The 27520-nt window shown below is 43.5% G+C and overlaps 1 protein-coding gene and 1 non-coding gene across 2 annotated transcripts in view; both read left to right on the forward strand.

Annotated features, from left to right (window-relative positions):
* The window catches only part of LOC122816501 (coronin-7-like), a 3324782-nt gene that overhangs the window by 1479629 nt on the left and 1817633 nt on the right, over window positions 1-27520 (forward strand). The gene's annotated exons all lie outside the window — the stretch shown is intronic.
* Window positions 4842-4945, forward strand: LOC122817442. Its single transcript, XR_006367259.1, has one exon. It is a non-coding gene; the product is annotated as a U6 spliceosomal RNA (small nuclear RNA).

Raw genomic sequence — 27520 nt, forward strand, 5'->3', positions numbered from 1 at the left:
AATCTTTTCATTGTATTGTGGCATCATTTCCAGTGAAGGTAAAATGCTGCTCAAGGCTAGGTTCATACCTGCCTCAGACACAAATACAAAGAGCTCCGTCATGTCTCTCTACATATAGTCCAGGGAGGTATATTTCAAGTCATTTATACCAAAGTGTGCAGTGTGATGCACAGGAGACCTCCAGGTGCAGTTAACTGTTGACAAAACACCTATTCAAATCATAGCTAGCTACAGCCCTCCAACCATGACTCAGGACACCCACTCCACCTATCTGGACTTACTTGAATCCGTCAAGATTCAGCTTTCTACCCTGATCCTGGGCGACTTTAATTACCCAGTCATAGAGTGCAAGACCTATTCTAGCCCAAACGTGAATGCCCAGAGATTCCTCAATTTTGTCAATGCCACGACATTGGATCAGCTGGTTGACACCCCTACAAGAGGTGAAAATATCCTGGATCTGGTACTAACCAACATGAGAAGCCACTGTAGCACCCCTACAGTGTCATCCTCTTTGGTAAGATCCAATCATAAAGCAATCACTTTCAAAGTCACCATCTCCCCTGACTCCCCCTTGCCAGGATCAAACAAAAAAACTTTTCCAAACTGACTTCAACCTCTTGAGAGCAAGTATAAGCAGCTTCACAGCCACTGTCCCTTCATTTGGAACTAGCACTAATGTCAAGGCCTACACCAAAAAGCTATATGAGCACATACATAGCTGCATGGACTCAGCAATACGTGACAGGACCAAATCATTTACCTCAAGGAAGAGTAAACCTGTCTGGTGGACAGCAGCAATAAACAAACTCTATAATAAAAGGAAAACGATTGCTGTCCTGGACCAAGAAGGAGGAGTTGCCAAGTTGGAAGCAATCTCTCCTTTGTCTGAACAAGCAAATAAGTTCATTGGTGAAATCCTCAAAGGCTAACTTTTTGTCCAAATTGGTCATATCCACTAAGGACAATCACAAGGCCTTCTTCAAATACTTCCGGAATCTCAAAGGTAACACCCAAGTCTGCTCTGAACTGGTGGTTAAGAACACCACATACACAAACAACGTAGATATAGCCAACCTGCTAGCAGACAGGTTCAGTGAAAACTTCACCCCCTATCCCTCTATCAGTAAACCAGGACACCACCAGCACCTGCCCCCTCCCTTCATCACCTGGGAGCAGGTCTTTAATGTCTTCTGAAAGGCAAAAATACAGCCTCCATGTGACCCCACAACATCCCTGGCTGCATCGTACATGAACTCAAGTATGAGCTCTCCGCACCATTAAGCACTCTATTCAATCAAAACGTGAGCATTGGTTTTGTCCCAGCCAAATGGAGGACAGCCATGGTCATCCCTCTACACAGAGGTGGAGCATCCACCGACCCAGGTAATTATAGATCCATCAGCCTAACTAGCCTGATCTGCAAGGCCACGGAACAAATTATCATGGACCTTATAAACTAAGGACATTGGCAACCTCCGAACACTTGACCCCACACAGTCTGGTTTTGTCAAAGGGAGATCATGCCTGTTAAACTTGGTCAACTTCTTTGAAACAGTCACCAAAACCATGGATAATGGGAAGACGGTGCACACCACCTACCTTGAACTAGCCAAAGTGTTCAACACTATTCCCCACGTGGGCATAATAGATAATCTCTCCCAGCTAGGAATCAACCCATATGGTACCAGATGGGTAGCTAACTGGCTCACTGATATAACACATTCAGTCAAAATAGGGGAAGTCAACTCTAGTAGTAGATCTGTAATGAGCGACATACCCCAAGGATCGGTCTTGAGGCCTCTACTGTTTGGGTTATACTTTTCTGAGGTGCAAACCAAAACCAATGGTCTGTGGATGACTAAGTTTGCAGATGACTGCAAGCTGGACACTGTCTTAAATTCCCCTAGTGATGAGAACATCCTCCAAGATGGCCTAACCCAAACTATTGACTGGTGCCAGAAGCATGGCCTCAAACTGAATGCCAAGAAATGCATCATTATTTCCTTTGAAGAAAATGGTGCCCCCACTAATTATCACATTAATAACAATGTACTAAGCACGTATTCAGTTGTGAGAGACTTGGGCACCCAGGTTGTTAGCAATCTGACTTTTGAGCACCACTTTGCCTACATTGTATGGAAGGATTTCTACATGGCCCACCTCATAAGTAAGGGTATTTCAGATAAGGAACAAAGAGGTCATAACATCCCTGTCCTCCTTCCTTACCTCCATCCCTGTCCTCCTTCCATATAAGACCCATTATAGAGTACAGTGCCCCCTTCACCATGTGCCTTGCCAAGCACATGCAAAAGCTGAAAAGACCACAGAGGTTCCTGACCAGGAAAATCCAGGGTCTCAAACACCTGTCCTGTACAGATAGGCTAAAAGCCCTGTCCCTCTACTTAGTTTCATACAGACTGCTGAGAGTTGACCTGTGTCTGTCATACAAGGCCATCTCAGACCCAGCCTTGATGGAGTTGCTGCATATTTGTAAGTCAAACTCCACTCGCACAAACCGCACACAAGGCATCAAGTTGGTCTGTGGCATTAGTAGAACTTGTTGATGGGATAGATTTGTGTCCTAAAGGCTCCCGCATCTGTGGAATAAACTCGTTGTCCATGTCAAGCAGAGTACCTCACTAGCCCTCTTTAAGAGGAACCTGGATGACTGGATGGGAAACAGAAAATACACCCCTGGAATCCCACCTGTGTCCCTGCTGGACAGGGGAAGCAGGTGCTGACTTTGTGGGAACATGGGTGAAATTCTTGTCCAGGCTTATAAGGGCCTCCAGGCCAATAGACTAGTATCATCCTATGAATCTGTGAACCTATTACTGTGAAGTATGTGTACTTGTAGTGCAAGGACTTGAGTGCACATGTGATGTGACGAATAATGACACGTGATAGGCATCTGACCTTATCAAATTCCTTGCACAGCCTGGTGAGTTGCACATCAGTGCGTCTCACAATGGATTCTCCAATGATTAGGCAATCCCATTGTGTAGAGGCTGGCCTTTTGAGGTTTTGACTTGAGATAATGTGACACTTGGATTAATGTTTCAAGGTGGGTGCTGCCTGTGTTGTGTGTTTGTGAGGTTGCTAAGGGTACACATTTTTATTATATTTAGAATGCCTTTATGGTTTAGGTAGGTTACTTTTCAAGAGCCTCAGTATATGTTGGTCTGTGCTTGATCTGAGCTGTGTATATACTTGGTTTAGTACAGTGTTATGTGGTAATGACAGCCTGCTTCTTTTTTGTAGTGACTTTGTGTGGGACCTCTGCCTCCAGTAACATTGTATAACTACATTTCTCACACACTCTGTAAGTTATAGTAGAAGGTGGTTCTTGGTAAACATGAGGCAATTGCTACATTGTCTCAGTGCATTTCAATCACGCTGGCTACAGATACAGTTGGAAAGTACAAATCCATAATGCTTACAGTGTGGCTAAATGTGGAATGGCACCTATGAGGTTTGGAGCAGATTTACTAGAGTGCCATCTGTCTAAAGGAAAATGGTCTTAGTTTATACAGTAAGAACATGCACCTGTTAACACAAAACAGAACCCCTGTATGCAACTACTAATGGAAGTGTTACAACTTGCATCTGCTATATTTGATTTGGGGTAGAAGTGTGTATGCAACTACTAATGGAAGTGTTACAACTTGCATCTGCTATATTTGATTTGGGGTAGAAGTGTGGGTAGACAACATTTGGTCCGAGTACCAGCACCAGGTAAGTTGTAATTAATTTGTCTACACTGGCTACAAGATTAGCTATAGACATGCATCAAAATACCACTTAACTCTGCACTTTATACAGTTATAACTGGAAGATGGATTTAACTAAGGTTCCTAAGAGAGCATTTGAAAATGAAAGTGTCTGCACAGAGTGCAGCCCACCTCTGTTAAACTGAGAATCTAAATGGAAAAGAACCAATAAAAAAGCAGCTAGATCTCATAGATTTACAGGGGTATACTAGGCCAACAACCACCAGGGCCTTCATAAGCCTGGCTGTGCAACCCAGCTCAGTTGTGTTCCCATGTAACATGGGCGTCTCTCTGGAGGAGTATGTTAGGAGGGTGATAAAGGTTTCATGGAGGGGTATGTTATTTAGGGAATATTTACTGCTGGCCTCTGCCTGTCAGAGACCCGGTGGTGAATTCTCAATTGCCCATCCAATGGTCAAGGTTATATTTGAATAGGGTTATGAATTAACTCTGCTTCACATGTATGGGGAGCCTATTCCAGATACTTAGATCTAGTGTTTCTGTTGCTATTTGTTTTGCAGATGTGCAAAAGATCCATCAGGACTAGATCTGAGGATGCCTTATATGCCAGACATCAGTCACCTCTCAGTAACCTGGAGGGGACTGAGTATAGAGATAGAGCTTTAAGGTGATCTGTGTAGGACAGTGTATTTATCCCTGGATTCTCTTGGTGAGGAACCCCTCTGGGCATTTCAGTTGTTGCATATGCCCACTTAGGTACATGCTGAAGGTGGAATTGTACTCGATGGGTCTGATAAGGGCTAAGTAAAGGGGTACTATAACTTCCTTGGACTTGAATGCCATAACCTTACTTATAAGTTGGGTAACATAGAATGATTTTCTTATTACCTTGGCTACGTGTTGAGCAAAAGCCAGATTACTATTTACATATGTTCCCAGATCCCTAGCTACTGGGTTAACACTTTAGGGATGTCTTTTCGATAGAGTAATTAACCTGGGTGGACTTTTTCCTCAAAAGACAGTGTAATGCATTTCTTTGCATTGAGTTTTAATCCATGATCTTGGCACCAGTCATTTGTCTTTGTTAGACCCTCCTGCATGATGTTAGTGTCATGGCAGCACATATACTAAAATTTGGAATGATACAGTGAAGATTAGCATGGCCCCTGCACAAGGATGACACACAAATTCGTGAAGCTCAAGGAACTGCAGGACATACCTTACACAGACTGACTAAAGTCCCTGTCACTATACTCAGTATCGTATAAACTTCTTAAGGGATACTTATACTTGGCTTACAGAACAATCACTGACTCAAACCTAATGAATTTGCTGCACATCTGTACATCAAACAGGACTAGAGCTACCAATTCCAGGGACCTAGATATGGCCTGCGACTTGAGTAGAATGTGCTGGAGGGACAGATTTGTCTCCTAGCGACTGCATTGTTTGGAATAGGCTGCCAATTCATGTGAAGCAGAGCACCTCTGTGACACTGTTCAAAAGGAATCTGGACAAGTGGATGGGACACAGTAAATTCTCACTGGAGAGAGAGACCATATCCCTCTTGGATGTGGGCAGTCATTAATAAATACAATCTTGGGTATTGACTAGAGTACCTGTGGTATTACATTGGGATGAAACTGCTAGGCTTGAAATGACCTCTGGGTCGATAGCTTAGTAACCTCCTATGATAGCTCCCAATTTGTAGTCATCTGCACACTTGAGCCATAGGCCCCTGACATTAGCTTTGACCTCCAAGACATAGATGCTAAACAGGAGCGGGGCCAGCACTGAACCCTGAGGTACTCCTTTGGTGACTGGTCTCTTGGTGGAGGTGGTCTCACCTATCCTGATTTCTTGGGTTCTGTGAGCCAGTTAGTTATGTAGGGATTTATGCCTAGTTCAGTGAGTGTCAACAATATCTCAGTAGGGTGTTGTAATGAACACCTTAGACAGGTCTAGGTAGGTGGTATGCACTATTTTCCCTCATCCATTGCCTTGGTGACAGTCTCAAAGAAGTCTACCAGGTTAAGTAGGCATGACCTTCCTTTGACAAAACCAAACTGGGATGGGTCCAGTGACTGTAGGTTGCCAATGACTTTGTTGATCATTACAATGATAATCTGTACCATGGCTTTGCATATTAGAATAATCAGATTAATGGGGTTTATAATTTCCAGGGTTGGTTTGATGGAGCACCCTTTTGAAGAGGAATAACTGTTGCAGTCCTGCATTCCTGTGATACGAGCCTGTTTTGAGACTGTAGTTGAAAAGTGACTCGTGGTCCTGATAGCTCATGTTTCGAGATATTTTGGAGGCAGCTTGAAATACTGTCTGGCCCCATTCAGGCTGTGTTTTTCGCTGTAGCGACTGCTGCCATGACCTGCTCCCTGCTAATAGTTTTGGGGGGTTACACTAGTATGGATTACATGTGTGGGGGGGGGGGTGGATGGAAGTTACCATCATTAATTTTGAGTGATTTTGCCTTTGCAATAAATTTTTATCTTGTGATATTCAAGGATGCTGCCTCATTTTTCTGAATATTCTGCTCCTAGTTTCGCTCTGCTGTGCATAGAGTTTGGTTTCTTCAGTTTTTGGTGCATGCACATTTGCTGGGTGTTTTTCTGGTTTTTGATGGTCTGTGTATGTGGTGGCAGTATGTGCAGTGAATGTAGTCTGTGTGTGTTCTTGACAACCTTGTTTGTAAGTGGAGATTTTTGCCTCCAAGAAATTGTGTATGTGCATCTGTCATGAATGTTTTTAGTTGTTTTTAGTTTCTTTAGGGATTAAAAGGTTGTCTGAGTACATGAGACAATTGCTACATTCTCATGATGCCCATATTTACCAAGCTGGCTATGGAGACATTTGTAATTTGCATATCCATGTTGTCTGGGTATGTATTAGGGTAGGCTATTTTTTTTTGTGAAGATTGGATTATACAGAGGTCTTCTAGGTTTCTAGGTGTAGGGAACCATAGATAGTGCTAAGGTGTGATATTACTGTTAGACATGCAAGCTAGCTGCTGTAAGCTTAACTTCATGCACTGCATCACTAAGTATCAGGTTACAGTCCTAAAAGTAGTGATTTAGGTAAACTTTATAGTCCAGACATTTGCATCCGTACAAGGTACTGCCAACCTGCGCCAATAATCTGCTACACTTTGAACTCTTCTGGAGTTCTTCTCAGAAACACTAGACAGACACTTTCTTCCACAAAATGATTGACCTGGTCTTAATGTAAAAATACAGCAAAAAGGAACCCTTAAGTGCAGTGCAAAACAACATATTCACTGGCTAGAACACCCTACTGCAAGGTGATTTTAAAGCAAACAGTTTAGAAAGCAACACTTAGATTTTAAGTGTAAAGAGCTTTAAGTGCTCCATAAATGCATAAAAGAGCAGTGATCAGTTAAGTAATGAACTGCAAGTGCAGGAAATCATTTGCATAGGTTCATATGTGTGTACTAGTCTAATGGCCCTGGAGCCTTTACAAGCCTAGCCCATAGAAGTGCCCTGGCATCGTGCCGCCTGACGTTAGTTCCCAGTGCCTCTGTCAAGTAGAGCCACTGGAGTGATCCCCGGTGTGAACTTTCTATTAACCATCCACTCATCAAGATTTCTGTTGAAGAGGGACAGCGAGGTGCTCTGCTTGACATGTATGGGGAGTCTATTCCAGAGCATGGGGAGTCTCTGGGTTATGAACCTGTCCCTCCAGCATGTTCTGTTGATTGTGGTAATGAGGCTGAGGTCTCTGGAGTCTATGGTGTGGAGGGACTGGGATTTCTTTAGATGTAGCGTTTCTAACAGAGCTGGGTCAGACATGGCCTTGCAAGTCAAGCAGAGATTGCCTCTAAGTAGGCAATATGAGACAGAGAATAGCTGGAGATTTTGAGTCTGTCCATGTAGGACATGTGTTTAATGCCTAAGACCCTCTTTATGAGGTACTTCTGTGGCCTCTCCAGCTGTTGTAAGTGTCTAGTGAGGTACATGTCAAATGGGGCATTATACTCTATGATGGGTCTAATGAGGGAAGAGGAGAGAGAGAGATGATGACCTCTTCTTCCTGGATGCAAAACCTTTAGTAATGAGATGTACCACATAGAAGGACTTTTTGACCACAGTGGCAATGTGGTGGTCGAAGGAGAGCTTGCTGTCAACCTGCATCCCAAATCTCACCTTCAATGTTCAGTGGGCTCCCATCGATGTGGTAATTAGTGTGAACTGAGTTTTTACCAAAGGGGATGATAACGCATTTTTTGGCGTTAAGCTTAAGGCCATGGTTTCGACACCAGTCATTGGTCTCCATAATAATGGCTCCCAGCTTGCAGTCATCTGTGAACTTGGTCAGCTAGATTCCCTTTGTGTTGGCATGGACTTCTGAGAAGTAGATGCCGAACAGGAGAGGCTCAGCACTGATCTCTGTGGGACTCCACTTGTAACTGGTCGGCAGTCTGACTTGGAGTCCGCTACTTTCACACTGTGTGTTCTGTCTGTGAGCCAATTTTCAACCCACCCAGTGATATAGGGGTTGATGTCTAGTTTGGTGAGTTTATCAATAATTCCGAGTGAGGAATGGAATCAAAAGCCTTGGCCAGATTGAGGTAGGCTGTATGCACTGCCTTACCTTCATCCACAGCCCTGGTGACTGACTCAAAGAAGTCAACCAGGTTGAGCAGGCATGATCTCCCTTTCACAGCCAAATTGCATGGGGTCTAGAGTTTGGAGATTTCCTTTATCTTTGTTAATTAGGTCCATGATGATGCACTCCATAGCTTTACATATCAGACTCGTCAGACTAATTTGGGGATAATTCCCAGGGTCTGTAGTCACTCCCCCTTTATGGAGGGGGATGACTGTAGCAGTGCACCATTCGGTAGGGACAAAGCCTGAGGTGAGGCTGTGACTGAACAGGGCACACAGATGTGGTGCCAGTTCGCTTTGTAGTTCATGTAGAACACAGCCAAGGGATATTATCAGGTTCCACAGAAGCTGTATTCTTGGCCTTGGACAATGCAGCTTTAACTTGTGCTGCAGTAATGCTGGGTGCCTGGCATTCTTCCAGTATTGTGATTGGTCCTTTAGGGGAGGGAGAGAAGGGTAAAGTTGGCACTGAATTTTTTGGCCAGTATGTTGGCAATATCTGCTGGCTCAGTATAGTAGATACCATTGTGCAGTAACTCAGAGCAAATCTGGGTATTGCCATGGAGGTTCTTGATATAATTATAGAAGGCTTTGTGACTGTTTTTAGTGTCTGCCGCATTTCTGCATTCATAGCTGGCTTTGGAAGTTTTGATGAGGGATCTCAAATTTTTGAGACTAACAAGGGAGTTTTTCCAGTCTTGGGACTTTACCTTTTTCGTGCAATAGTTTCTTCCTACTGTTTTAGAGTTTATTAATGGTAGGGGACCACCAGATTTTTTTTTTGGAGGAGAGCGTCTTGGTTCCATTGGGTATGGCTAGTTCCATGCATTTATGTATATGTTTGTACAGTGCAGTCATCGGTCATACAGCTATTTTCCATTGGCATGGGTGCTGTGAAGTTAGCTACCTCTGTTTTTAGGAGCCCAAAGTCAGCTTTGGAGAAGTTTTTCAAGGTGGTTACCTTTGCAGGGGGTGTGGGTGAGATGTGGATTTCCATGGTGATTAGTTTATGGATCAGATTTCACCAGGGAGGGATTGACTATTGGTGTAAAGCAACAGTCGCCCATGTTAGTAATAACCAGATCAGGTATGTTTCTTCCTCTGGTGGGGGTCAGAATGAACTGGTCCAGGGCATTGGAACTGATGAATTCCAGGAAGTGTTTGGCCAGTGCATTAGTGCTTGAGTAGTTTTCCCAGTTGATAGAGGGATAGTTGAAGTCTCCTAGTATGAGAGTGTTGGGTTGGACCTTGATGAATTCCAGGGTGCTTAGGAACAGAGTGAGAGGCTAGGGACATGGTTGGGGACCTATAGCAGGCTACGACCTGGATCACTGTCTTACCCAATGTTAGTTGTACCTGAAGTATCTCGGATGCATTTTGCTGGGCTGCTAGTCTGGAGGTGTGCATATCCTGTATGAATATGGAGACCACCGCCTTTTGAGGTTCTCTCCATGTTTTAAGGCCGAACGTTGTGGAATGAGTTATAGCCTGGTAGCACAGGGGTGCTTTCTGCCGCTTTAAACCAGGTCTCCTTTACAGTACAAATGTTGATGTTCTTCATTTTGTAGAATGCTTCAAGTGAGTGTATCTTGAGATTTAGACTTCTAGTGTTGAGCTGCATGACCCTCTGGTTGCTTTTATTTATAACTGTTATGGAGGTAATTTTGTCTTTGGAACATCACCTAAAAAATGCACTATAGGGGTGTCAAGAGCCTTAGCCAGTACCCAGAAACCCAGGGGTGACAGATGGCAGGCCATCTCTGGCAAAGCATCGAGTTCTGTCAGTTGTGTAATCCCAAGCAGATAGATGCTGGATCCCCTTAGAATGACACCAGAAACTTAGCCAGTTGTTGAAATCAATCATTATTTGTTTGTACTGTGGTATCATTCTGAGTGACTGTAGGCTACTGCTCATGGCTAGGGTCATACCTGCCTGGGCCACATAATCTGAGAGCTCCACCCTGTCTCTCTTCATGTAATCCAGGGAGATGCATCTCAGGTCATTTACACCCACATGGACAATGACAGAGTCATACTTGTAATTGTGGAGTGACCTGAGTGAGTGTCGGATTCTGGCACTTGATAGACAGCTGACTGCTTCTCCTTATTCAACCTAATGAGTGGGACATCTGTGTGCCTCGCTATTGAGTCACCTATGATTAGTGTATTAGGCAAGGTGCTTAGCCTTAGGGGCTTAGGTGGAGGGGCACACTGTGGAGGTGAGCTATGTGTCCTGTGGTTTGTGCTGTGTTGTGGTGGTCGAGTGCATTTCTGTCTTGGAGGTGTCTGCTGTTTGGGTAAATTTCTATTCATAGCCTCCACAAAAGTGGGTGTGTGGTTTGTTTTTATGTGAGAGCTGTGATGGTGGGTGTTTTGGAGGGCTATGCATTCCATATAGTGTGGCGCAGGTGTTTACCTTCTCCTTTTGACCAGGTAGTACGGTCTTGGCTGGAGAGTGCATAGCTTCCAGGTTGGTGATAAAAGTGCATCTCTCACAAGTCTGAGTGTAAGAAGGTAAGTGGAGAGGGATGTCTGTGTACATGAGGCAGTTGCTACACTGCCACATAATGCCCAAGTGCACCAGGTTAATAGGAGAAATCACAGGGAACTACCCTTTAATCATGCCAGGATGGGTGGTCGTAACTACGAAGTACTGGAGCTATTTCCATGAAGAATGAGTAGTGTTGATGGCACTTCGGTGGGCTGCAATAATTGCTACAAAAACCTGTTGAAGTGCAAAACGATTAAGCTATTTGAAGTGCAAGAGAGAGAATGAACTAGCAAGATCTAAGGGAAAAACTGAAGAGCAGACTTTCTGGCACCAGTAATAGTTTACCTCAGCTCGGCGCCACTGCAAGGAGCTTAAACAAGCGCAAACCCATGCAAACATGGGCTTTTAAACCAGAAAGTTGAAAGGGATGGAAAACTGCCCAAACAGCTAATAAACTACACTTTCTGGGCAAGAAACCACTTGTCTTGTGGTAGATAGGCTACCTAGTGCTTACCACTCTCACTAATAAGCTAGAAGGCTTCCCTCCAACAAAGAAAGGCTTGGGGGGGGGGCGCAGAAGCTTACAAACAGTCCTGCATACAGCAAATCTGTATCTGGACTAGAGTAGTTACAGAAAAGGCAGGAAATAAGCATAACACTTTTTATTTATTTATTTACAGAAAAGCACCTAAAACAGCAGTAAAAGCAACTCAAATGCAATGCAAGATAGCACACTTGAGTGTGTAGCAATATTACACCAGATACAGTTTAAATAAATGCAATTAAATAAAAGAAAATGACTAAAAACAAGTGCAGAAGCAGTAAATTAGAAAAAAAATCAAAATTGAGGCACTTAGTGTATCTGTTTCCTGATGCTCTTGCAGTCTGCAGGAAGCCAAAACTGGATCCACGGAGCTTAAACAAGGGCAAACCCATGCAAAAGCTGGCTTTTAAACCGGAAAGTTGAAAGGGATGGAAACCGTCCCCAAACAGCCAATAAAACTACAATTTCTGGGCCAGAAACCACTCCTCTTGTGGTAGATAGGCTACCTAGTGCTTACCACTCCCACTGATAAGATAGAAGGATTCCCTCCAACACAGAAAGGCTTGGGGGGGGGGGGCTCAGAAGCTTACAAACAGTCCTGGGTATAGCAAATCTGTATCTGGACTAGATTACTTACAAGAAAGACAGGAAACAAGCTTAGAACTTTTTATTCCATAAAAGCAGCTAAAACAGCAGTAAAAATAATTCAAATGCTGTGTAAGCTAGCACACTTGAGTGTGTAGCAATATTAAAGCAAATACAGTTTAAATAAATGCAATTAAATTTAAAAAATGACTAAAACAAGTGCAGAAAGTAAATTAGGAAAACATCAAAATGGAGGCACTTAGAGAATCAGAAAGCAATGCCAGCAAATATATAAAAAATTCAGTCAAGCAAAAATTGAGATAGTGCAAAACTGAACAGTTAAAAAGTGCCACAAAAATATACTTATCAGCTCTATATTTCCAGATTGTTTGAGGAGCACACACATTCAGAACACATAGAGATTCTAGCAATGTTATGCAGGACTTTATGGAGAGAAGGTTTTGTGCAAAAACTTATCTTTGTCTGGTTGGCACTAGATACAGTGGAAACTCTTCTCGATCACAGGCCAGGCTGCCAAGCTTTGCTGAGCTCTGTGGGAAAGAGAGCACAGGTCTGAGTAAAAGCACCCAATTTTTAGCAACAAAAAAGAAACTGAAATCTAACTCCTGAGCCCTCTGGCCAGTAAATGACTACACTTTGAGCTCTTCTGAACTCAGAAACACAAGACATACACCTTCCACAAAATGATTGACCTGGTCTTCTTAATGTAAAAACACAGCAGAAAAGAACTTTCATGTGCAGTGCAACAACAAAATAACTTATTCTCTGGCTAGATCTTCCTACAGCAATACGATTTAAATTCAAACAATTTAGAAAGCAATAAAAACGGAATTTTTCCACCAAAAATACTTTAAATGCTCTTTAAATGCAGTAAAACAGTAGCGATCAAATTAATAATGAATTGCAAGTTCAGTAAATTAAATACAATAAAAATGATTGCAAAGCACAGTAGCAGCAACTATACAAAAAAATTAAATAAATTGAAAATAAGGCAGCAGTCTTTGGAAATAATATAATGGCCCTTTGCTCCTTTTCTCATCAGCAGCAAAATAGAAGCACCAATCCCAAGCTGGCTCTTGAAAAGCAGTTCCCAAGCTCTCCAGTGATTGGTAGTCCAGTCCCAGATGTTACAGTTTTCAAAAGTAAACTGGAAAGGGAATAAAACTCTGAATGTTGCAGTGTACATGAACTGAGTGGGCTGCTGTGAAACCGAGCCTAATATGGATTATAAGAGTCTAAGGGAAAGGCCTACCTAATTTCATCTTTAAGTGCCCGGTAGAATGAGTAGATGAGATAAGATGGGGAGAGGCTTCCAAAGCTAAATTTGGAGTAGGGGTGGACAGTTCAAAAAACACCCAGTTTAAAATGCACAAGAAATGTGTGGGTGGGGAAACACTTCAGGCCTACAGATTTCTTGTAACAAGAAGTCAAAGCAGTAACTAAATTGCAAGAACAGAACAGACATTACATAAGGCAGATCTGAATGACTTAAAAATAAGTGTAGACACAAAGAAAGAAAATAAAACTGCTTCCCTTGCTTATGTCTGTTTTTAAAAGTCCAGTAGGGAGCCAAATTAATTGTGTGCAAATATAGCATAAGCCTTACTGAAAGACCAGGCCAGGCTACAGAGATGTATATTAAATGAAGCAAAAAATGACAAAACACGGAAATCTGAAGCCCAAGTGTTAAACATTTTTCACTGGAGCAGTAGTATATCAAGCTGTCCTATATGCACAAAATCTCAGGCAGGCTCTAATCTTCAGGCCTACAGATTTCTCAAATTCTCCAGCAGGTAATGTATACATCCCTTTAGAAACTGCAGCAGCACAGTTACACTCTGACAAGAAAAGCAACTTTAACTGTACTTTAATGTAAAATATAAAACCGTGCAAGAAAATTCTCTGTGTGGAAGATTTTCAGTCCATATATTTCTAGTTAATCACTGTATATAATCAGATCAGACAATAGCAGTAGAAGTAGCGAGAGTAAACTCGTCAAGTCAAAAAGTAATAATAGAAAATATATAATTCTACAGCATTACTGAGTATTTGAAAGTAATCCAAGCAAGGCAGGCAGTCTGTTTCCAGTCGAAAATCCTTTAAGTAAATTCAAGAGTGTAAACAGAGTGGAATGTTACAGGTAAAACAGTTTTATTAGCAGTATCGGGGTGCAGTCTAATGAAGCCTCAATGTAACAAAATGGAGGCTCTAGTAAACACACAAGTAGCTGTTACCCAGCTATATCCTGCAGTCCCAGTCTCTTGACGGCCCTTCCTTGCCATATAATTTCAAGGATTACATCACACTAATCAGTAGATCAGCTCATAGACCCCTCCCCCCCAAAAACTTAGCTGGTCGCCCTGAACTGTGAGAAACTACCTCATTGACAAAACATTCGAAGTTTAGTCAGATCATCACCTCTGAGGCATAGACACATTCACAGTTGGAGAGCCGCAGTTGTCCGTATAGGTTCATAGGTAGATACTAGGCTATCTGCCTGAGGGCATTTATAAGCCTAGCCAGAGTGTGTCTGCTTTCGCCACCCCATTGATTAATTAACTGATCCTCTGTCAAGCAGAGCCAATGAAGTGATCCCAGGGGTGTATTTTCTGTTACCCATCCACTCGTCAAGGTTTCTCTTGAGTGTTATTGAGGAACTCTGCCGGATGTAATTTGGAATTTTGTTCCAAAGCATGGGGAGTCTGTGACAGGAATCTATCCCTCCAGCATGTTCTATTTATTGTTGTGGCGAGGTTTAGCTCACTAGAGCGTGTGGCTCGCAGTGACTTGGATTTCTTTAGGTGGAGCATGTCCATCAATTCTGAGTTGGACATCACTTTGTAAGTCAGGCAGAGATCACCTCTGAGTAAGCAATATGCCACTGAGTACAGCCGGAGTTTTTTCAGTCGGGCTGCATAGGACATATGTTTGAGACCAGTAATCCTCTTGGTGAGGTACTTTTGTGGTCTTTCCAGCTGTTGGAAGTGTCTTGTGAGGTACTTCCCAAATGGGGCATTGTACTCTATGATGGGTCTAATGAGTGACGAGTAGAGGGGCACTATAACCTCTCTATTTCTAGATGCGAACCCTTTAGTAATTAGATGGGCCACATAGAAGGATTTCCTAACTACTTTGGCAATATGACTGTCAAAGGAGAGATTGCTATCTACCTGGGTCCCCAGATCTTTTATTACCGCTTCTGTATTAAGGGGGCTGCCACCTATGTGGTAATTCATGAGTGTTTTGTTTTTCCCAAACGGGATGACTATGCATTTTTTGGCATTTAGCTTGAGGCCATGACTTTGACACCAGGTGTTTGTCTCAGTAAGGTCCTTTTGGAGGATGTCCGTGTCAGCCGAAGAGTCAATTATGGCTCCCAGTTTGCAGTCATCGGCGAACTTGGTTAACCATAGTCCTGTGTTTTCCTGTACTTCTGAGAAGTATATGCCGAAAAGTAGTGGTCCCAGGACCGAGCCTTGCGGGACACCACTTGTGACTGGTTTAGAGTTGGACCTGGAGCCCGCTATTCTTACCGTGTGAGTTCCATCTGTAAGCCAGTTGGCAACCCATCTTGTGACGTAGGGGTTTATGTTCAGGCTGGTGAGTTATTCTGTAATACCAGAGTGGGGAATGGTGTCGAAAGCCTTGGCGAGGTCAAGGTAGGCTGTGTGAACCACCTTTCCCTCATCTGTGGCCTTGGTGACTGTCTCGAAGAAGTCAACAAAGTTTAGTAGGCATGATCTGCCCTTAAAGCCGAACTGAGTCTGGTCAAGTGTTGGGAGGTTCCCAAGGTCTTTGTTAATGAGTTCCATGATGATGTGCTCCATAGCCTTGCGGACCAGGCTAATCAGGCTTATGGGGCGATAGTTACCAGGGTCATTTGTGGCCCCTCCTTTGTGGAGTGGAATAACCGTTGCTGTGCACCATTCTATGGGCACGTAGCCTGTGGAGAGGCTGAGGTTGAACAGCATGTTTAGGTGGGGGGTTAGTTCATTCTGTAGTTCGTAAAAGACGCAGCCTGGGATACCATCTGGTCTCAATGATGCTGTGTTTTTGGCTTTTGAAAGGGCTGTTTTCACCTGTGCGTCTGTGATTTTTGGGACGCTACACTTTTCCAGTATTGCTGTGGGCCCTTTTGGAGGTGAGAGGGGGGTGAAGTTTGTACTGAATCTATCTGCCAGGATATTGGCAATATAAGTAGGTTCAGTATATTTTGTGCTATTTTGCACTAGTTCAGTGCGTATCTGCGAGTTGCCACTTAGATTCTTAACATAGCTAAAGAAGGCTTTGTGGTTATCTTTTGAATCCTTGGCTATTTTTCTTTTGAAGTTAGCCTTGGATGATTTCATGAGGAACCTCAGTCTCTTACTGATACTGATCAGGGATGTCTTTCCTTCTTGGGATTTGCTTTTTTTTCTGAACTAGTTTCCTCCTCCTATTGTATAGCCTGTTAATTGCAGGGGTCCACCAAACTGGTTTCCTTCTCTTAGAGGAGTGAGTCTTGGTTTTGCTAGGGATGGCACGATCCATGCTTCCTTGTAGGTGCTCACAGAGTGCATTTGTAAAGGTTTTTGCATCTTTGGCAGCGTTATCCTTTAGCGTGGGGGCTGTGAAACTTACCACCTTTGTCTTAAGTAAGGTGAAGTTTGCTTTAGAAAATTTTTTTACTGTGGTTTCCTTAGTTGGGGGTGGTGGTGGGGTGTGGACATCCAGAGTGATTAGTTTATGGTCTGATCTAACCAGTGACGGGTTGACCTCCGGTGTGGAACACCTGTCGCCCATGTTGGTGATGACCAGGTCCAAAATGTTTTCATCTCTGGTAGAGGAGTTTACTAGCTGAACCAGGGCATTTGAGTTGATGAATTCTTGGAAGCGCTGGGCCTGGGAATTTGTACTCTAGTAGTTTTCCCAGTGAATGGTAGGGTAATTGAAATCGCCCAATATCAGGGTGTTTGGTAGGACCTTCATGTTTTCCAGTGTCTCCAGAAAGGTGGAGCGGTGGTCCTGGGTCATGAAGGGTGATCTGTAGCAGGCCACAATTTGCACTGCAGATTTGCCCGATGTTAGTTGCACATGTGGGAGTGGGGAGCCTTGAGCAGCCTACCTGTCCCTGAAGGAGTGACCTCAGCACAAGAGCTTGTAGTAATTGGTTGTTTTGGACCATTTCTAGCTCTTTTGAAGTTCCCTGTTTAAAATCCGCCTCTGAGCATTTTTTTTCTGGCTATACTACTCAGAAACAGCTCCTCGTGGTCCTGCAGAGTGGTCCTAGCAGCAGAGAACTGAGAAAAGCGACTACTTTCCTGATTTAAGTATTTTTTGCTGTTTTTTTACCTAAAATACCATGTCTTGCTTACTTTGAACAAGCTTAAACTGTTTTTTTAGCTGTTTGTTGCATTTTATATTATCTGCACTTAAAGTTACATTTGGTCGAAAATTGGTCGAAAGTTTGTTTGTTTGTTAAATTTAACTGTTGAGGCTGCCCACTAAAGTGTGCTAGCCCGTGTAACTGATTTATTACTGTTTCCTGCATTTCTGTGTGCTTTCTATCTCAAAAACAAAAAAAAATATCCTTGTTTTCCTGCCTCTCCTCGACTAGTTTAGACCAGTATACAGGCTTTGCTGTATTCTGGGCTGTGGTGTAGTTCCTGTGTTGTCCATTGCCTTACTTGGATAGAAGGAAGTTTCTTTGCTCACCAGTGGGAGTGGGGAGCCTTGAGCAGCCTATTTGTCCCTGAAGGAGTGACCTCAGCACAAGAGCTTGTAGTAATTGGTTGTTTTGGACCATTTCTAGCTCTTTTGAAGTTCCCTGTTTAAAATCCGTGTTTGCGCGGCTTTGCGCATAGCGCAGCGCCGGTTAAACAAGGTTAAACTTTTTCTGGCTTCGCCAAGTCTGCTCTTCAAATTTTCCCTTAAGAAAGCTCTACTCTTATAATAATCAGTCTACTCGCTTTATTATAAGCCTAGCACTTGTTCTCAAAACCTCTCTTCTAAGTAAGCACTCTCAAACTAAAGTAAGCACTACATCCACCTACCACCCCTGTGAGTACCCTCTTCCCATAAAGGCACAGCACTCCCTTATAATATTCTAGCATGTTGAGTTGTAGATTTCTAGCATCCTCTCCGGTTCAGCTGGTTAATCTGGGAATCTTGAGACAATGCTACAATTGTCTCATGTACACAGACAACCCTCTCCTCCTCCTCCCAACAAGCACAAATACATGTGAGAGATGCAACTATAGCCAAACTGGAGGCTGAACTCTCTCAACTCAGGACTGGCAAGACCAGACAGGAGGAGAAGGTAACCACACACACAGCAAACCCAGTCCCACATAAACCTACCACAACTGCAAACCAAACACATAATAACACAAAGACATACTCAGAGGCTCTAACAAAAAACTTACCAAAACAACAGAGGCTCCCAAAGCAGACACCCAAAAATCCACCACCTCAAAACATAACACATGCAACACATACTTCAATAAATCAGTGTGTCAAACAATCACAGCCCTTAAGGCCAAACACCATGCCTGATACACTAGTAATAGGTGACTCTATAGTCAGACACACTGACGTTCTGCTTACCAGGCTGAACAAGGAGAGGGTAACGGTGAGCTGCCTATCAGGAGAAAGGATCTGCCACATAACACATGCACTCAGGTCACTCCAAAGCAAGTACAAATATGACTCCGTCATTGTCCATGCCGGCGTGACTGACCTGAGACGTACCTCCCTGGACTACATGAAGAGAGACATAGAGGAGCTCTCTGATTATGTAGCCCAGGCTGGTATGACCCTAACCCTGAGCAGCATCTTGCCCTCACCAAGAATGATGCCACAATGCAAAGACATGATGATCAGCTTTAATAATTGGCTCAATTACTGGTGTCATTCTAGGGGGATCCAATGTCTGTCTGCTTGGGATGATGTGCTGGACAAGCCACGCTGCTTCGCAAGGGACGGCTTGCATCTGTCACCACTGGGCTTCTGGATATTGGCTAAGGCTCTTGCCACTCCCATAGTGCATTTTTTAGGCAAGGCTCAAAAGACAAACCCACCTCCTTAGAGAACAAAAATGGAAAAAAATTGAGGGTAATGCTGCTCAACGCCAGAAGTCTAAATCTCAAGATGCAGGCTCTCGAAGCACTCCTCAGTATGGAGAACATCGATGTCTGTGCAGTAACTGAAACCTGGTTCAAGGCTCCTGAGAGCACCCCAGCCCTACCAGGCTATACCTCGTATCATGCTTTTCGGCCCCAAAACTTGGGCCAAACCATAAAGGGAGGGGGGAGTGTCCATATTCATCAAGGACACCCACACCTCCAGGTTAGTGGCAACACATGAAGCATCAGAGACCATCCAGGTGCAACTAACCGTAGGCAAAACTGCTGTACAACTGGTAGCATGTTACAGACCACCCTCCCAATCTCAGGAACCCCATTCAGCCTTCCTGAAGACATTGGAGGATATGAATGTCTCACCAAACACCATCATATTGGGAGACTTCAACTACCCTAACATAGACTGGGTGCATATTCTAGCCCTAACACCCTAGCCCAAAGGTTCCTGGAATTCATAAATTCAAATGCAATGGAACAGCTAGTCACCTCTCCCACAAGGGGAGATAATATACTAGACCTGATCATCACAAACATGGGGACAAAGTGCTCCACACCGGAAGTATACCCCTCACTAGTGAGATCTGACCACAAATTAATCACCCTAGATATACATATCCCACCTCCACCCCCAACACAAAAGACTACAGTGAAAAACTTCTCAAAAGCCAACTTTAAACTTCTTAAGACTGAGATGGTATCCTTTAAGCCCACTGGGCCAGTGGAAACCACATCTCACAATGCTGAATCCTTCACAAATGCTTTCTACGGACATCTCCAAGAATGCATGGATCATGCAATCCCAAATAAAACCAAGACCCTCTCCACCAAGGGCAGGCGTCCTGTCTGGTGGACCCCAGCTATAGACAAATTGTATAACAAAAGAAAGAAGCTACTGTACGACAGAGCAAAATCCCATAAAGAGAAGGCATCTCTGATCAGCACTAGTAGAAAGCTACGTTCTCTCATAAAAACATTCAAGGCCAACTTTGAGAGAAAAATCGCTATGGACACTAAAGATAACCACAAGGCCGCCTTCTGCTATGTTAGAAACCTGGGCGGAAACCCTCAGATATGCTCAGAGTTAGTTCACAATGACAAAAAATACACTGAACCCACAGATATTGCCAACATTCTGGCAGACAGGTTCAGTGCAAATTTCTCCCCTCCCTCACCCTCAGAAGAAATACTTATCCCAGCTGAATGTAACCTCCCTGTCATCTCAGATGTCCAGGTGAGAACCACACTGAGCAAAGCTAAAAACACAGCATCAATGGGACCTGACGGTATCCCGGGTTGCGTGCTACGTGAACTCCAAGAGGAGCTAAACCCGCACATAAAAATGCTATTTAACCTTAGCCTTACTACAGGATACGTACCTGAAAACTGGCGTACAGCAACAGTGGTCCCACTCCACAAAGGAGGCACCTCTACAGACCCTGGTAACTACCGCCCCATAAGCTTAACCAGCCTGGTCTGCAAAGCTATGGAAAGAATCATTATGGAACTCATAAACAGAGACATTGGGGACCTACAGACACTTGATCCCACCCAGTTCGGCTTTGTAAAGGGCAGATCCTGCCTTTTGAACCTGGTTGACTTTTTCGAAACAGTCACTAGAGCCATTGGCGAAGGCAAAGCAGTCCATACAGCCTACCTGGACTTGGCTAAAGCTTTCGACACAATACCCCACTCAGGCATCATAGACAAGCTCAACAACTTAAATGTAAATCCATATGTCACAAGATGGGTTGCAAACTGGCTAAAGGATAGAACCCATAAAGTCAAAATCGCTGGAGCTATGTCAGACTCGAAGCCAGTCACAAGTGGTGTCCCACAGGGCTCTGTCCTGGGACCCCTCTTGTTCGGCATCTATTTCTCAGATGTGAAAGCAAACATGGGAGGGTTGTGGCTGACAAAGTTCGCAGATGACTGCAAACTAGGCACCATAGTCGATACACCAGCTGACACATACATCCTACAGAAAGACCTCGCTGAAACGGGCAACTGGTGCCGGAGTCATGGCCTTAAACTAAATGCCAAAAAATGTATAGTCATCCCCTTTGGGAAAAACGAAGTACCCACAAATTATCACATAGACAGTAACCCACTGAGTATGGAAAAAGTACTCTGAGACCTGGGGACCCAAGTCGATAGTGACCTCTCATTTGACACCCACGTTGCCAAAGTGGTTAGAAAGACTTTCTACCTTGCCCACCTTATCATGAAGGGATTCACATCCAGATCAAAGGAGGTCATTGTACCCCTATACTCCTCCCTTATCAGGCCCATGATTGAGTACAATGCCCCATTTGGTATGTACCTCACCCGGCACTTGCAACAGCTGGAGAGACCCCAAAAGTACCTCACCAAGAGGATCAAGGGTCTCCAACATATGTCATATGCTGCAAGACTAAAGAAACTCCAGCTCTATTCAGTAGCATACCGCCTACTCAGAGGTGATCTGTGCCTGACGTACAAGGCCATGTCCAATCAGGAATTGATGGACATGCTCCACCTCAAAAAATCCAAATCCATCAGAACCACGAGAGCTAAAGATTTAAACCTCAGCACAAATATGAATAGGACATGCTGGAGGGACAGATTCATAACTCAGAGGCTTCCCATACTCTGGAACAGAATCCCAGTTCATGTTAGGCAGAGCCCCTCACTGACTCTCTTCAAGAGAAATCTTGACGAGTGGATGGGAGATCGTAGGTTTACCCTGGGGTCATCTCTGTGTCACTACTAGACAGAGGCACAGTAAACTAATTCTATTATGTAAGGGGGTCTTCACTGTGTCACTACTAGACAGAGGCACAGTATTCTAAATCTATTCTGTACACTTTTGTACCATTACATGGGGTGGCGAAAGCCACATCACTATGGCTAGGCTTATAAATGCCCCAGGGCAGATAGCCTAGTACTAAACTATGAAACTATAAACTATGAAACTATGGATGATCTCAGAGATGATATGCTGTGCCACTAACCTGGAGGTGTAGGTATCCTTGATGAATATGGATACACCCCCTCCTTTTGTGTTTCGATCAGTGTTCTGTGACTGAAATGTGTGGTATGAGTTGTAGCCCAGTAGTGCTGGGGTGCTTTCTGGAGCCTTGAACCAGGTTTCAGTTACTGCACAAATGTCGACGTTCTCCATACTGAGGAGTACTTTGAGCGCGTGCATTTTGAGATTTAAACTCCTGGCGTTGAGTAGCATAACCCTCAGTTTTTTGTTAATTGTGCTGTTTACGGAGGTGGGTTTGACTTTTGAGCCTTGCCTAAAAAAGGCACTATTGGGGGCAGCAAGAGCCTTGGCCGGTATTTGAAAGCCTAGGGGTGACAGGTGCAAGCCATCTCTTGCAAAGCAAGGCGGCTTGTCGTGCATGTCTTCCCAGGTTGACAGACATTGGATCCCCTTTGAATGACACCAGAAGCTTAGCCAATTGTTGAATTTGATCATTTTTTCTTTATACTGAAGTATCATTCTTGATGAGGGCAGGATGCTACTTAGGGTCAGGGTCATACCTGCCTGGGCTACATGGTCAGAGAGCTCTTCCATGCCTCTCTTCATGTTGTCCAGGGAGGTATGTCTCAGGTCATTCACACCAACATTAACAATGACCGAGTCATATTTGTACTTGTTCTGGAGTGACACGAGTGCTTGTATTATGTGGCAGATTCTGGCTCCCGATAGGCAGCTAACAGTAACCTTCTGCTTGTCCAGCCTAGTGAGTGGGACGTCAGTGTGCCTGACTATAGAGTCATTTATTACTAGTGTGTTAGGTATGTTATTTCGCCTTAAGGGCTGTGGTTGTGCGGCACACTGATTTTGTGTTTTATGTGTTGTCTGTTTTGTGACGCGAAGTGCAGGTTGATTGGGTGTCTGCTTTGGAGGTCTCTGATGCTTTTGCAGGTTTTTATTTAGAGCCTCCGAGTATGATTTTGTGTATTTGTGTATTTTTTGCCAGTGCTGTTTTAGTAGGTCTGAGTGCGGCTGGAGTTGTGGTGCAAGTGTTAACCTTCTCCTCTTGACGGTCTGTTCCAGTCTTGGGTGGGGACAGCTTAGCTTCCAGTTTGGCTGTATAATTGCATCTCTCGCATATGTTAGTGTTTTGTGGTAGGAGGAGAGGGTTGTCTGTGTACATGAGGCAGTTGTAACATTGCCTCAGGATAACTAGATTCACCAGTTGGACTAGAGAGTGCACCTGAAGTTGCCCTTTGGTCTTGCCTGAATAGTAGGTTGAGCTGCTTAGTTGCTTGGTTGGTGAGGGGTGAATAAAGAGCCTTGCCCTGCTGGGCAATCAGTTTCAGGATATATTAATGCTTGCTATTAGGTCTGAGCAAGTGCTGGGCTGTAAGATGCTTTTTGAGTGCTTAGGTTGAGAGTTAGACTAGTTTCAAAGGAAAAATTGAAGAAGAGACTTAGTGGAGCTGGGAATAATTTAACCGTAGCTAACCGGCACTGCCCGGTGCTCAAAACCATGCAAATGCGGTTTTTATAGTAGGGGAAATGAAAGAGAGTGAAATTAGCCCAAAATGGCCAATAAACTACTAACTTCTGGGCTGGAACCACTCCTCGAGGGACAGATAGGTTGCTCAAAGCTCCCCTCTCTCACAGGTGAACAGAGAAACTTCCTTCTATCCAAGTAAAGTATGGGCAACTCAGAAACTAGTATCACAGCCCTGAATTCAGCACTAGCCTGAAAACTTGACTATACTAGCTTAGAAAGGTGGGAAACAAGGAATTTTTTTTTTTTTTTTTTTATAAAGATAAGGCAAAAACAGTAAAAAAAAATACACTTAAAACAGCTTTAAATGACTACAGACGATCAGAAAAGGCTATTGCACTTTAGTGTGTAGCCTACAGTGGTTAAACAAATTATTTAAACAAAAAACAACTTTTTAGAAGTGCAGGCAGTCAAATAAGTACACTATGTGAAAAAACAAGCTTTTAAATCACAATAAACGCTGGAAAATCTGCGTTTAGGTGGAAAAGAGTTAAGTACAGCAAGAAAGTACAGAAAACTGATACTTAATCACTCCAAAGTCTCTCTCCTAAGCTAGAAGGCTTGTATCAGTTTAAGGCTTTCTAGTGCTACCCAGTAGGTTAGTTACAGGAAAGATGGGAAACGAGCGCAAATGTGGTCTTTTAAACCAGAAAGTTGAAAGAGATGGACAAACTGTCCAAATGGTCAATAAACTACAATTTCTGGGCCAAGAACCTCTCCTCTCATGGTAGACTGGCTACCTAGTGCTTACCCACTCCCACTGATAAGCTAGAACGCTTGTATGGTTTAAGGCTTTCTAGTGCTACCCAGTAGGTTAGTTACAGGAAAGATGGGAAACGAGCGCAAATGTGGTCTTTTAAACCAGAAAGTTGAAAGAGATGGACAAACTGTCCAAATGGTCAATAAACTACAATTTCTGGGCCAAGAACCTCTCCTCTCATGGTAGACAGGCTACCTAGTGCTTACCCACTCCCACTGATAAGCTAGAAGGCTTTCCTCCAACACAGAAAGGCTTGTGTTGCTCAGAAGCTTACCAACAGTCCTGGATACAGCAACTCTGTATCTGGACTATACTAGTTACAGGAAAGGCGGGGAATAAGTACAAACATAGGCTTTTAAGCCAATATGTTGAAAGAGATGGAAAACTGCCCAAACAGCCAAATAAACCACTATTTCTGGGCCAAAACTCACTCTTCCCATGGAGGATAGGCTACCTAGTGCTTACCACTCCCACTGATGAGCTAGAAGGCTTTCCTCCAACACAGAAAGGCTTGGGGGCTCAGAAGCTTATTAACAATCCTGGATACAGCAACTCTGTAACCTGACTAGGCTAGTTATAGGAAAGACGGGAAACAGGCACAAGTGTAGCTTTCAAACCAGAAAGTTGAAAGAGATGGAAAAAAACTGCTCAAACAGCCAATAGCTACAATTTCTGGGCCAGGGACCACTCCTCTTGTGGTAGATAGGCTACCTGATGCTTACGACTCCCACTGATAAGCTATAAGGCTTCCCTCCAACACGGAAAGGCTTGGGGGGCTCAGAAGCTTACAAAGAGTCCTGGATACAGCAAATCTGTACCTGGACTAGACTAGTAGCAGGAAAGGCAGGAAACAAGAGCAAACACAGGCTTTTAAATCAGAAGGTTGAAAGAGATGGAAAAGCTTCCCAAACGGCCAATAAACTATAATTTCTGGGCCAGAAACCACTCCTCCTGTGGTGGATAGGTTACCTAGTGCTTACCACTCCCACTGATAAGCTAGAAGGCTTCTCTCCAACACAGAAGGGCTTGGGGGGCTCAGAAGCTTACCAACAGTCCTGGATACAGCAATTCTGTACCTGGATTACACTAGTTATAGGAAAGGCGGGGACCAAACGCAAAACGGGCTTTTAACCAGAAAGTAGAAAGATATGGAAAAACTGCCCAAATGGCCAATGAACTACAATTTCAGGGCCAAAACCCACTCTTCCCATGGTAGATAGGCTACCTAGTGCTTACCACTCCCACTGATAAGCTAGAAGGCTTCCTCCCAACACAGAAAGGTTTGGGGTGCTCAGAAGCTTACCAACAGTCCTGGATACAGCAAGTCTGTATCTGGACTTGACTAGTTACAGGAAAGGCAGGAAACAAGCTTAGAATTTTTTTTTGTTACAGAAAAGCAGCTAAAACAGCAGTAAATACAATTCAAATTGTAGTGCAGGCCAGCACACCCGAGCATGTAGCAACACTACGGCAAGTACAGTTCAAATAAATGCAATTAAATTAACAAATGACTAAAAAACAAGTGCAGAAGGCAGTAAATTAGAAGGCTACTAACAAACAGTAATAAGTGCAGAGTAAGAGCGACTGAACAGATAACAGCACACAGAAGAGCAACTAAGACAGTTACAGTAAGAGCAGATGAATAAGATATATATATATATATATATATATTTTTTTTTTTTTTTTGAGGGAAGGAACAGAGCAGGATTAAGAGGCTACAGGGGTTGTCCTTCCCAAATGCTCTCTTTGTACACAGTAGGAGTGCCTGAAATCAGAATATGATCTCAATGCATTCAGTTGACTGAGCAAATGAGATGGGCCCAGAATGAGTATCCAAATACAAATCTACAAGAGGGGCGGGCAATTTCAAAGCTACCAACATTAATACCAAAACAAGAACAGGGAGGGTGGGTGGGGAACTGACTGTAGAGAGACAGCCACAACTTCAGTTGAGTTAATATTCAGTGAAAAACGCAAATAAATAAATTGAATACAGTACTATATGCAAAAGAGCAGATAAAAGTGTACTTAAATTCACTTATACGTCCAGCTGATTTCAGGTAGATGTTAGCTGGCCAAAGCTCTGATATTAAACAGAGATAACTCAAAATGTACCACTTGTATAAGGCAAGACAGGATGTCAGTGATGAGCTGAAACTACCCTCCCACTGCTTTCAATGGCTGCACAGAAATTCTAAAAAGTACTCTGTAGAGAGAGACGGCCACAACTTCATTTGAGTTAATATTCAGTGAAAAACGCAAATAAATAAATTAAATACAGTACTATATGCAAAAGAGCAGATAAAGGTGTACTTATTCATTTATACATCCAGTTGATTTCAGGTAGATGTTAGCCGGCCAAAGCTCTCGCATAGCCGGCCTTAGGCAGGGGCGCTTTTCCAGTATTTATTTGGTGTAGGTAGAACAGGATGGGGGCACCAGGTAGTGTGGTGGGGGGCACAGTGGATCCCTTTTGCCTAGGGCACCAGTTGACCTAGGGCCGTTCCTGGGGCTCAGTACTCTTCTTTGTGTTCATTGATGACCTCACCATTTTCCTTCTAAGTTCACGCTAACTTTCTACATTGGTGACGTATCAGTGGTTAGATCAGGCCCTGTTTCCTTCTGAAACAGTTCATTGAAACACTGCTGCAAGCTGACCTCATTAATTTGTTTCAGAAGGTGGATTCTAACAACTTTCCGTATAATAGGGCAAAATAGCCTAGCTGGTTTTCTGTACAAAGCATACATTAACACACACTGGTTCCCTTACCATTACAAACCCTAACAAACTCATAATCAGATATTGGTTTCGTTCAATGATTACCCTGATCATGTGCCTGAAAAAGTAACTGCTGAGGCTAAACTGTGCTGGTCTACATCAAAGTGCTCTGCTCCAGAATGTCAGGCCTTGACATTAACATCCTCATTCCAGAACTGGAATATGGATTCCCTATTGCCGCATTCACGTTTTCTCAAAATGCAAAGTTAAAAAAATGCATAATTAATCTATATATCATTTGTACTGCCATTTGTTCGGATTTGTGGCAGAAAATGGTCACTGGACCAGCCCACCCACCTGATTAACAAATAGGCAGACAAACAAATAAGGG

Source organism: Protopterus annectens, chromosome 12.part0, assembly GCF_019279795.1.
Source record: "Protopterus annectens isolate FY-2018-M chromosome 12.part0, PAN1.0, whole genome shotgun sequence".
In the NCBI taxonomy this organism is placed as follows: Eukaryota; Metazoa; Chordata; order Ceratodontiformes; family Protopteridae; genus Protopterus; species Protopterus annectens.